The sequence below is a fragment of the Podarcis vaucheri genome (assembly GCF_965113315.1).
Source record: "Podarcis vaucheri genome assembly, chromosome: 1".
Classification (NCBI taxonomy): domain Eukaryota; kingdom Metazoa; phylum Chordata; class Lepidosauria; order Squamata; family Lacertidae; genus Podarcis; species Podarcis vaucheri.
In genome coordinates this window covers 32954164-32966827 of record NC_138759.1, presented here as the reverse complement: position 1 = coordinate 32966827, position 12664 = coordinate 32954164, and the positions used below count along the sequence as shown (strand labels likewise).

Below are 12664 nucleotides of genomic sequence, written 5' to 3'. Positions count from 1 at the left end.
AGGCCTAAAAAGTACAGGGTGACCTTGCATTTGGGCAACCTAAAAAGAGGGTCATTGGAAACCCAGCAGAAAGCATACACCATATGTGGGGGTTGGGTGGACAAGTGACCCCCAGCTGTTGCTTCTGACTTCAGCTTCTACCATTCCTGATCACTGCCCATGCTGGCTGCAGTTGATGGGACCTGGATTTCAACAAAATCTGAACAGCCACAGATGCCCTGACCCAGGAGGCTTACTGTAAGCTGCAAATACTATGCAATAAAGACAACAGAGGTCAAAGCATCACTGATCAAGGGTCTGGAAGCTAAGCCTTATGAGGAATGGTTGAAGGAGCTGGGTATGTTTAGCCTGGGAAAGGGGAGACTTAGAGGAGATATGATAGTCATCTTCAAATACAGTGGTGCCTCACAAGAGGAAAAGAATCCGTTCTGAGAGTCTCTTCGTCTAGCGGTTTTTTCGTCTTGCGAAGCAAGCCCATTGACGGATTAGTGGATTAGCACTATTAGCGCTATTAGCGGCTTTTAGCGGCTTATCGGCTTAGTGGATAAGCGGCTTAGCAGCTTAGAAAAGGGGGGGGGAAACCCCGCAGGAACTCGCAAGACATTGTCGTCTTGCGAAGCAAGCCCATAGGAGATTCGTTTTGCGAAGCACCTCCAAAACGGAAAACTCTTTCGTCTAGCGAGTTTTCCGTCTTGCGAGGCATTCGTCTTGCGGGGCACCACTGTATCTCAAGGGCTGTCACATGGAAGAGTGAACAAGCTTGTTTTCTCCTGCTCTGGAGGGTAGGACTTGAACCAATGGCTTCAAGTTACAAGAAAGGAGATTCCAAATAAAAACCAGAAAAAACTTTCTGGCAGTAAGAGCTTTTCAACAGTGGAACAGTCTCCCTCAGAAACTTATGGACTCTCTTACCTTGGAGGTTTTTAAGCAGAGGTTGGATGGCCATCTGTCACGGATGCTTTAGTTGAGATTCCTGCATTCCAGGGATTTGGACTAGTTGACCCTTGGCGTCCCTTCCAACTTTACAATTCTATTATACTGTAAGGTGAGCTGTGTGTATGATACGATACGATATGATAGGACACTATTTTTTTTAATTGTTGAAACAGGGTTGGCTTCATAATGGTGCTGGCCATCCTTGTCTTGCCATTTCCTTCCTCCCATGGCACAAGATTAAGAGGGTGTAAATGCCCATGTAAATGCATGGATGGTGGGGAGGGGTTTGTATGAAACATTTTGTTTATTTAATGATCAGAATGCTATTTCATAAGATATATCACGGTGGTGTACAACATGCAAAATTTAATAAGGTCAATGGAAGTAGCCATAAAAAAACATAATGAAAAAGAGCAATACTGTAAAGCATCAGTAGATAATTAGGTGGCGGGAAAGAAAACAAGACAGCTTTCAGAAGACATCTAAAAGAAGGCAGGGGTGGTTCTTGGTGGACCTCTAGTGGCAGGGAGTGCCACAGGGCAGGGCTTGGTCCCTAATGATTCCTTCAGAGTGATCATTCCCCCTTCATGTCTCTCACATTCCCACACTCACAGAACATTCATACCAGGCACAGTCTATCAGCTGATCCAAACTTTGACAATAATGCCTCTTTTCTTCTCTGTTGAACCCTTTCCCAATAACAGCACCTATTACCATCTGTCCCTACACTGTGCATGCTGACAATTTTAAAGCACAATAATCATAACAATAAAAGCAACAATAACACTAATATAATGCTCGTACATATTTCATAGCATTTTAGCAGCTAAGGGAGGGATTAAATGAAAGATGAAGCTATGAAATGTAGAGATTGCAGACTGTGTTGTCTTCCTTTCCTCCCTTTTGTTGAGTTATTCTCTTTTTGTGAATAAACTGGCCAAACTGCTATTTTTCTCTCTAAACCTATGTGTTGAAAGCTTAAATTTGATATCTTATTAGTCACTCTGAAATCATAGTAATTGCTGAAAAAACTTTCAATTGATATGTAGATTCCGTGAATGCGAGCACTGGGTTATTCTAGGGCAAAAAGGCACCAATTTGTTCTCTTACCCTCATAGTTTCTCGTGCACAAACATGGGTTTTATGAATAGCCATTAAACCTGCAATCAAATAAGCGTTTTCATATTTTTATTGTTATGTGTCATAATACTGTTGCTGCTCGTCTAACGAATTTGCATAGCAGCTACGAGGGATCAAATATAATTGGCACCCACAAAACAGGAGGGGTGGACAAAAAAGGGGGTGCATTTACGACAGCTTTCACCCACAGGTAATACTTATGAGGTGTGATTAGCACAGTTTCTTTTCACACATACTTTTGCAGCATAAAATGTAAGCAAATAAACAGCACTGTAAATAGAAGCACTTAAGTGGAAGCTGCGTAGTAATTTGCAATTTTTCAAACTGGTATAATTTTCAGTGCACTACATTGATTCTGAAAATCTTTGCAGATGGCACAGGTCACTCTTCAGAAGTGACTCATATCATGCTGCAAATTACTGACGCTGGCAAGTAAAACCTTCTACCTCAGTGTTTCAAAGGATAATCAGAGTTACTTAGAAAGGGCTTTCTCTGTCAAAACCAGAAGGAGAGGGAGAGGAAGAGAGTCATTCTTCTTACTGAGCCAACCTCTGTTTATAAGTGAGTGTGCAAGTCTTTGAGCAAATAAAGAATTCCCTGCAAAATCAAAAGCTTGAATAGGTTTTCACCAACTGAGAATGGGATAGTAGAAAATATACTTTGCTACATAGCATCTGTCAGTCTCTGAAACCAATTCTCTACCAAACCCATTCATAGATAAATACTCATAGACTTATTCACGGTTCTGCTGCCATAACCTCATGTATTAACTGAGTAAGCAAACAAGGATATGACAATCTGTTCTTCAGCATGCCATGGTGGTCATGAGAGAAGGAACACAGCTGCTGATCTGAATAGCTAAGGAACAAAACCTTTGAGTCACAGATATTCACAGCCCCCTGAACAACCCCCTCCCACCAACTCAAATAACAATTCCTGCAACGTGGAAGAGGACACATTAAAGATGATAATGATTATGTCACCTTTTTTCTCAAAGGTGAACTCAAAGCAAGTTAAAGAAAGAAACATTAAAAATAAGTACAAAAAAGAGTAAAACTAACTTAAAACCATAGAACCATAGAATTGTAGAGTTGGAAGGGACCACAAGGGTCATCTAGTCCAACCCCCTGCAATACAGGAATCTCAACTAAAGTATCCGGGACAGATGGCCACCCAAACTCTGCTTTAAAACCTCCAAGGAAGGAGAGTCCATAACTACCCAAGGGAGACCATTCCACTATCGAACAGCTCTTACTGTCAGAAAGTTCTTCCCGAAGTTTAGTTGGAATTTCCTTTATTGTAACTTGAAGCCGCTGGTTTGTGTCCTACCCTCTGGAGCAGGAGAAAACAAGCTTGTTCCCTCTTCCATGTGACAGCCCTTGAGATATTTAGCGATGGCTATCATATCTCCTCTCTGTCTCCTCTTTTCCAAGCTAAACATACCCAGCTCCTTCAAGCGTTCCTCATAAGGCTTGGTTTCCAGACCCTTGATCATTTTGGTTGATCTATTCTGCACACATCCCAGCTTGCCAACATCCTTCTTAAATTGTGGTACCCAGAATTGGACACAGTATTCCAGGTTTGGTCTGGCCAAGGCAGACGAGGGTGGTACTATTACTTCCCTTGATCTGGACACTCTACTTCTGTTGATGCCGCACAGAATAGCATTAGCTTTCATCACACTGTTGACTCAATGACCATATGTATCTCTGCTATCTTTAAGCTTAAAAAGAATGGCTGGATAAAAAAATTACTTTAAAATGGACAGTGGATACATTTTTATTATTTTAAGGTAAATACATTGGCAGTTTAGTATGCCATGTTGTTTGTGTGGCAGCCCCTCACCCCCCTCCCCATTGTTAGAGGGCCCTCAGACAAGAGAGGAAGGAATGAGGCCAGCGCTTCAGCAAGTAAATGTTTGTCTCCTATAAATTGCCTCAACAAGGCATCTCTAGCGGATGGTGCTAGAACTATTAGCGTGTATTGATTGTGTTTTTAACTAACAGCCCAAGGCAACGCTCACTTCAGAAGGGAACATTTCAATTCTTTATATCATTGAAGTGAACAAACGAATGAATAAACCAAAACCCTGGGCTTCAGTACGTGCCAGTGATGGACAGAGCTAAGAGTTCCCCGGGCAGGAGCATCCTGGTCCTTTGCACTGCCGACCTGGGGACTATAACATCCCCATTCCCCTTTGTTGCATCGTCCCCATGGCAACTGGCCAGCGGACAGAGCTGGCTTGCAGTTCTGCACAAAAGCGAAGCTTCAAATCAGACACTAGCTTGGGCTCTTCAGTTTTATGGCCTCTCATCTCACGCTTCGCCTCTTTGAAAATGAAATTTATGAGCAGAACCGTGAACTTTACCACATCACTAATTTTACGGCTGCCCTTGTCAAACTGCTTCCTGCTGTTCACTGGCAACACTCTGAGAGGAGGAGAGACCTGTGGCCCCGGGGCCTAGCTGCCTGTCGGCAGGTGCAAAGGAAGTGTGAAAGATTTGTGGGAAGAAGAAGTGCCCCCGCTCGCCTAGAAACAAAATGGTCCAAATGACTCTAATCCTTAACACAGAAAGTAGCTCAAAAACCCCGTGAAAAGAAAATGACCCAAACGTTCATTTCTCTCTGGGGGTATCTAATTGTAGAATATGCCAGAAAAGCACATCAATGATTGTTGGAAAGAATGACATTGATTAAAACGGTGCGTCCTACAAATTATGCTTTGGGGATTCTAGAGAGTCACAGGAAACCAACATGGTCCCAAGCATGTCTCTTGGATAACACAGCTCCTTCTTTTTTAATTTCTGGTGCCTGTGGTGTTCTCTAAAAACTGCACTTGCCACACATGGGGCTATTTTTCCCACCCAAAACTTATGTGGGCCAGATTAGCTATTATCCATGATGGCTAAGTGGAGTCTCCATGTTCAGGGGGCCTCTAACAATATGCTGGTAAACAGCAGCAGAGAGGGTTGTTGCCTTCATACTCTACTTGAGGCTTCAGGACCTTTGGGAAGGATACTCTCAAAGTCTCCCCCTCACTGCCGCTGCTCCTCTGCCTCATCACTGCTACCACCAGAGACACAGCCAATGAGCAAGCAAGCAGTGGCAGTTCCTCCTTCTCACTGCCACCCTTGTTTGCTTGCTGGCCCCTCACACATGAGCTGGATCACAAGGCAGGTGAACAAACAAGGTGCAATGATAAAGAAGAGGAGCAGGTCCAGGGGGCTTTTGTCAGTGGGTGTCTAGTTGGCCCATGAGCTCTTGGCAACTGGACCTGTGTGTTCATTTCCCTGCAACATCTGGCTGGTCACTCTCTTTAATATTGTATTTTCAAATTATTGTAGCCTGCCCTGTGACCTCATGGTGAAGGGTAGGTAAGAAATTGTTATGTACTGAAGTTCTCACCCTGGGCCAGCAGGGGGATACTGTAGATAGTTCAGGTTCACATATGCAAATAAGGGATCGAAAGTGACGTTCAGTGATTGGATAGTTACAGAAAATGGTTACTGTTGCATTCTAGTGGAGCTCTATATAAGCAGGCTGGCTGAACCCTTCAGTTCAGTTCTGTTCTGGCCTGTGAATAAACGAGCTGTTTGAAGAATTGCTGTGTCGTCTGATATGTTCACCCACAACTTAATAGAAATAATAGTAATAGTAATCATAATATTTTTGCTCAACTAGTTTGACCTTTGGTGTGATTCAGCAGGGCTTTTCTTTTGTTCTTATGGTGTCTGTACATACTGTACATATATACTTACTAGAAGAAGTCAGGATCAGCTAATCTAGATCTGTAAGTTGAGTCACATCCTATGTAATGCACTCAGTATATTTAATTGGTCAGTTCTCACTAGCTTCGTAGTTAAGGAAGCTGAGGGATAATTGACCCAGATTCTTGTTGCACCACCCCAAGCCGCCTCTGTTTAAGGTGGAGCCTATTCAGCTGCTACCATAGAATTTCTGATTATTCCTCCTTATTGTTATTTTTAATATATAAATATTCGTTTTACCTCTCCCTTCAAAGACCAGCAACACTTTTAAAAACAGCAGTGTCATCTGTTATATGTCCCCAGACAAAGTAGCTACAAATTCCCTGTTGTGCTGTGGAAGGTGATATTAAATTTTGCTATTCAAATAGGAATTTTACAGCAGGAGGAAGAAAGCGGACAGTTATCAAAGCACTGTCCAACTGTGAAAGATGGAAAATTGATCTGAGAAAATACCGTGCACTTCCAAGCACAGGGTAATGTGGCCAAAGTGAAATTGAATTGGCTCTACATAGTGAATTCCATAAATTAGTCTATAGTTTAAAATAATGTAATGACATTTGTTGTTGTCTTGCCTTTATCCTCTCCCTCGCAGCCAGCACTTTGAAAGTTGAAAGGAACCAGATAAGAATATTATTATTTTCTTTTCTTCTTAAGATCCATGTTGAATGTAAACCCTTGATTTGGAAATGTTTCAACACTTTTAACAACTAGTTTGCCGCCATAATTTCAAATGCTGTTTTTGGCCATATAACTCTTGCCCTGAATTGTTTGGTCTTGCTTCATATCAGCGGCATGTTTCCAGCCCTCTCTTTACACAGCAAACCTAAACGCACGATTGAAAAAGCCCCATGGAAGGCAGACGGACTTTCGTCTGAGCAAATATGCACAGGGTTGCCTTGCAGGGCTCTCTATCTGCTTGCCTTTGATATTATCTCTACCCTCATTCTCCCTTTAAAATCATTTTTTGTCTCCTGCATTAGAAATGCTCTAAAACACATGCCTGTGTGAAGGATGCAGCAAGCACCAGTCCCTCATGCTGCCAGTTCTTTGGCATCAATTATAAATTTGCTTTTCACTTTGCACCCAGTGGGGGGATTCACAAAGCCCAACACTCCCTGAGCATTACATAATGTCTGAAATGGTTTTCTGAAGAAGAACAAGGCAGCAATACTTTCTGAAATTTCCAGCATCATCTCTACTTGGCAATCCAAATATACCCCTTTTGGGTCTGCTTCTTCCATGCTGAAACAGCAAACCAGAGAGCTGGGTCTTTTGAACCCTCTGGACTCCTTGACAATGGACAACTGACCCACAAGATGTGGCAGCTTGAAGGCTTTTTAAGGGGGGATTGGCCACTGCAATGGTGGATGACACTTGTTGTTGTTTAGTCGTTTAGTCGTGTCCGACTCTTCATGACCCCATGGACCAGAGCACGCAGGCACTCCTATCTTCCACTGCCTCCCGCAGTTTGGTCAGACTCATGTTTGTAGCTTCGAGAACACTGTTCAACCATCTCGTCCTCTGTCGTCCCCTTCTCCTTGTGCCCTCCATCTTTCCCAACATCAGGGTCTTTTCCAGGGAGTCTTCTCTTCTCATGAGGTGGCCAAAGTATTGGAGCCTCAGCTTCAGGATCTGTCCTTCCAATGAGCACTCAGGGCTGATTTCCTCAAGAATGGATACATTTGATCTTCTTGCAGTCCATGGGACTCTCAAGAGTCTCTTCCAGCACCATAATTCAAAAGCGTCAATTCTTCGGCGATCAGCCTTCTTTATGGTCCAGCTCTCACTTCCATACATCACTACTGGGAAAACCATAGCTTTAACCATATGGACCTTGTTGGCAAGGTGATGTCTCTGCTTTTTAAAATGTTGTCTAGGTTTGTCATTGCTTTTCTCCCAAGAAGCAGGCGTCTTTTAATTTTGTGGCTGCTGTCACCATCTGTAGTGATCAAGGAGCCCAAGAAAGTAAAATCTCTCACTGCCTCCATTTCTTCCCCTTCTATTTGCCAGGAGGTGATGGGCCCAGTGGCCATGATTTTAGTTTTTTTGATGCTGAGCTTCAGACCATATTTTGCGCTCTCCTCTTTCACTCTCATTAAAATGTTCTTTAATGGCAACTGCAATGGTGGATGAGGCTATCAATAGCTATTAGTAAAGATGACGATTGTTACACCTCTTAATGTTAGGTGTGTGTTTATGATCTATGTAGTCATGTATTTTCTTTTTGTGTCAAGTATTCCTGTTTGTTCTTCCCTTATAAGATGCCTTTAATCCCCCCAGTTAAACTTCCAAGTATAAGCTCTGTATCTTTTCTTTATAAACTGCCTTTATCCTTAGTTTTATTACACTCCACTAGTGTTTAATGCCACTGGTTTAATATGAATAAATAGCGAGTGAGGAATGGTGTGAGTAAGGAATGAATGTTTAGCTTAGAAAGAACACTCTGCTACCCAGAAAGAAGCAACAGGCAATGTTAGCCTCATCACAAAGTGCAGCATTTCAGCACATATCCAATCACTGGTGTTGCTGGACAAATGTCTCTCTAGCCATGCACTGACAGCCTGTGGGAAAGATAATAAAGTGTGTAAAAGAAAGATGCTTCAGCAACTGATACCTGGAGAAAAAAGTATAACTGATTGGCCACAGTGATAGCAGAATGCTGAACTAGATGAGCTTTTGGTGTGATCCAGCGAGGTCTTCTTTTGTTATTACTTGCTGAATACAAGATGCATTTATTTGTGTTCAGGATTGTGCTTTCCCTAGAAGGATAGAATAGTTTTGAGGTGCTTGAAAGGTGGCTTCCTGCAATGGCTTCCTGGTGCTCTGGCCCCTGATCCGTGCCTCTGCGCCTCAAAACCGGCATGAACGTTCCCCACTAGCATTCACCCGGCAATAGAAACTTCCCTGCAATCCCTCTAAGTCACCCATTTGCTTGATGTTTCTCAAGTAGCAGCAAGCATACGCCAAACCCCTGATTCTCCAGGATCTTTCAGAAATCCTGATTTTCACTGTGATGGATGCCGCATGTAGCGTTTGACAGCTCTGAAGTTTCTTTGCTAGACTTTTTGTTTATATGCCACTGTTTTGTAACACGCAGCTCCCCTGAGTGCGGTACTTCATCTCCTTGAATAGGCACCACTGACCCGTAGCAATGGAGATTCATGAAAGTGCAACATACTCATTACCACGTTGAACTTTCTCCTGCACAGGTCGGCAGTGGGTCAGATGTGTACACTGAAGTGAGTCTGCTATTAAGGCGTTCAGGGGAACCAACAGCTGCCATGCTTTTTTGTGTTAGCTTGGGAGTGTGGTTTAATTTGAGTTGCGCTGCAGGAAGATGTATAAAATCACTCTTTGCCGCCCTCTGATGCTCGTGTTCCCTTCAGGCTACTCTACACTGTCATCGTAACATGGTGTTTACTGTACAGTATAGGATAGCAAGATTGCAATATGCCTTGTAGCTGTAAAATCAGCTCAAGTTACAAAACACCCATTCTGACCTCATGCTAATGCCAGGACATGATGCTACAAAGGATGGAAAAAGGCCTTTATAAGGGATGAGCTACTAGTCTACTGCTTCTGGATCCTACTTTGATTGCTCTGAATCAGTTTAATCTAAAATAGTACTGAGCCATGTCTTCTTCTTCCTTACTGGCAATTCAGGGACACGAAACAGTTCTTACAAGGGCTGAGTTGCAAAGCCATTTCAAAGTCCAAGTATCCTCTTTGTTTATTAAGAATAATAGGCTTCACAGCATCATAGAGTTGTAGAGTTGGAAGGGATCCCAAGGGTCATCTAGTCCAACCCCCTGCAATACAGGAGTCTCAGCTAAAGCATCCATGACAGTTGGCCACCCAAGCTCTGCTTTAAAACCTCCAGAGAGGGAGAGTCCACCACCTTCCAAGGGAGTCTGTTCCACTGTCAAACAGCTCTTACTGTCAGAAAGTTATTCCTGATGTTTAACTCCAGTTAAACATCCTTTCTTGTAACTTTCCTTTTCCTTTCTTGTAACTTGAAACCCGTGGTTTGGGTCCTACCTTCCTGAGCAGGGGAAAACACGCTTGCTCTTGACAGCCCTTGAGATATTTGAAGATGGCTATCATATGTCTTCTCAGGCTAAACATACCCATTTATAAAGATGTTGAACAACAATGGGCTCAGGATAGAACCCTGTGCCACCCCAGTTGTCACTTTTTTCCAGGAAGATGAGGAACCATTAGTCTACTTGGGTTTGGTCAGTGGTCCATGTCTCTTGCTCCTATGTACACTGTGAGAGAGCAACCTGGGCCTCTCCTTCAAACTCCCCTGCTAAATGCCCTTGCAAACACCCCTGTTTACAAGACTTAGTCAAGAGCTCTTGGTCAAGAGCTCCCACGAGCTGCTGCTGGCTACTAACTCCTCCCCCAACTCCATCAAAGTTGTTGCATGCATGGAACAAAGTCTGCTTATGCAATGGGAGCACCCCCCCCTCTTTCCTCCTGCACTCCCTAAATTTGCTCTGGAGAGCTGCGGGAAACCCCAGAACAAGTTTAGGGGGTACATGAGGGTGGAAAAGTCTAGTTCTACAAGCAGACATTGTTCCCTGCACTCCTAGTGATACATTGAATTCTACCCAGTATGTCTAACATTCCTTGCCCGAGTACTCTTTATATATTGGACAGAATAACATCCATTATCATATTAGACAAGCCTAGATCACAACATGACAGCAATTGTGCCACAATCAGAAAGTGGAAAATGGCCTACAGGCAGTGCAAATAGAAAGGAAATGAGCCAAACCACACACTACAAGTCAAGTCTACAACATATGGTCAATGAATGAAGCATGTAGAAAATATTTGCTTATTTTACAGAAAAAAGGCTGAGACTAGTGAATGTAACAGTGAATGCATGGCAGAAGCAGCAGTGTTGCTGAGCTCCTTTTACAGCACATAGCAGTAGATTCCTTATGCATTCAGACATCCTCTTGTACACTCTCATAAACACAGATAGGACACAAAACACAACTCTCACCCTCATCTTCACCATGCTTGCAGCTGGGGAAGACAAAGAACAGCTCAGCTGAGCTTGAGACTCCTAACCTGGTTCTGATTTGCCCAGCCTGCCCATTCTCTGCCACATACCAACAGCAGTCTAGCCCTGTGGCAACAAACTCAACAGTAGCTCCTTGTCAACATCTGCTGTGGAGATGGCCAGGCAAGGAACCTGCTCATCTCAAGGTAAGATGGGAACAAAAAGAGTGAGGTCAGGGCGAGTCTTGACTTTCTCTGGCTTCCTGTTTCATCTCTTAAGTCTGGGATAAACAGTAAGGACACTGGCCTATCAGTCCTGTCTCAGTTCTGGAGCATGAGACCACCCACATCCCTCCCATTTCTGGCCCCCTTTATTATCTTTGTCCACCAGTGTCATTTGCCTCTCGAGCCCTGCAGATGCCTGAAGAATGGAGCTGCATTGTTTGGTGGTGTTTCTGTTTGTCTCCCTCCATCAGCCCTGTGAGCAAAGAACTAACATCAACTCAGTCAGTACCCTGGACAGCTCCCCTTGAATGCTAGTGCCCTAGGTGGCTACATGCTACCTCAATTGAAGAGGCTGACACCTGTTGTCCAGCATCTCCTATCCCAGTAAGATACCACAACTCTGAAATACCCCCCAAAGATTTGCTGTTACCTGCTTCCAGGCTCAGCTTGATCTCTCAGCAACCACCAGCCAGCTGCCTATGAAACCGATTGTGTGCATCACTGACGCTAACAATTGGGATAAAAATGCAACAGATTTGCTGGAAACAGAAAATGACTCAGAGGATAAAAAAGTGAAAAGGAAATGGAAAGATCTTCAGGTGAATCTTGCAAAGTGTCATTTTTAGAAACAATGGGAGGTTCAAAGCCTCCCAGAGAGGCTGCCTGAGCAACAAGGAAATGTAACCATGCTAGGATAAGGTGGTAAAATTAAACGGACCAGAATAAAACACTATACAACCCCACATGATAAAGCCCATACAGCACTGCTCCATCCTATAAATGTGAATCGAAAAGATTCCTGCACTGCAATTTTTACTGCACTTTAATTCAAGGACTGTCATTTTGGTCTTCTCCCCTGCATGGAATGCTGCCTAAACACCTATGCCCTTTAATATAGAGATCTAGTAAATGATAAACAATTTTGCACCGAATATATACTATTTAGGCTTCAGCCGTTTCTGTTTCAGTTTGCTGATTAAAGTCTTTGTTCTAGCATTTTATCAAAAGATCAATACTATTTCTTCTACTAAGATTTTCATTCCTATTTATCCATGGAGCATCACTATATATGTTAAAACTGAATGCCAGGCTAATGTTGGACATGAGCTATGAGCACAATGTCATCCTTTGACCTGCAATTATTCATAATTCCATGGTATTCAGAGATGTGCCCAGCTCTCCTCTACTCTCTGATCATACCATTGCACTGAAATGGCAGCTATTCTTGAGAAAAGTAATGTTTTGGTAGGTTCAGTTTTGCTACATGCCCTGGATCAATAATCCATCAATAATCCTGAGCCGTCTCAGTGAGCATCTGCCTGTTCACCTCATTTAGAATGCCTCTCTCCTCCCCATTATCTCCTTTCCTTCTCAGCATGCCACACATCTCCATCTTCCACCCTGTTTTTCCCCCCTTTAATTTTTTTTCCTAAGTAGGTCACTATTCCCTCTTGCCCTCTCATTTATTCTCTCTCCACTAATCTACATCTATATTTTTTATTGACTCCTATCTCTCTTGTTCAGTTTGCTCTGTCTTTTTTCTTTTCTTTATGAACTGTTCATTTCATTGACAATTACCATAA

General features: G+C 43.1%; 1 protein-coding gene and 1 long non-coding RNA gene across 2 annotated transcripts in view; one reads left to right on the top strand and one right to left on the bottom strand.

Moving 5' to 3' along the window:
- The window catches only part of SYNDIG1L (synapse differentiation inducing 1 like), a 92947-nt gene extending 81372 nt beyond the window's left edge, over window positions 1-11575 (bottom strand). The window contains exon 1 of the mRNA XM_082234114.1: window positions 11512-11575. The gene's annotated coding sequence lies outside the window, so the exon portion shown is untranslated. The remainder of the gene's footprint in view (window positions 1-11511) is intronic.
- LOC309538775 overlaps window positions 1-12664 on the top strand; it is a 247682-nt gene that overhangs the window by 131605 nt on the left and 103413 nt on the right. The gene's annotated exons all lie outside the window — the stretch shown is intronic.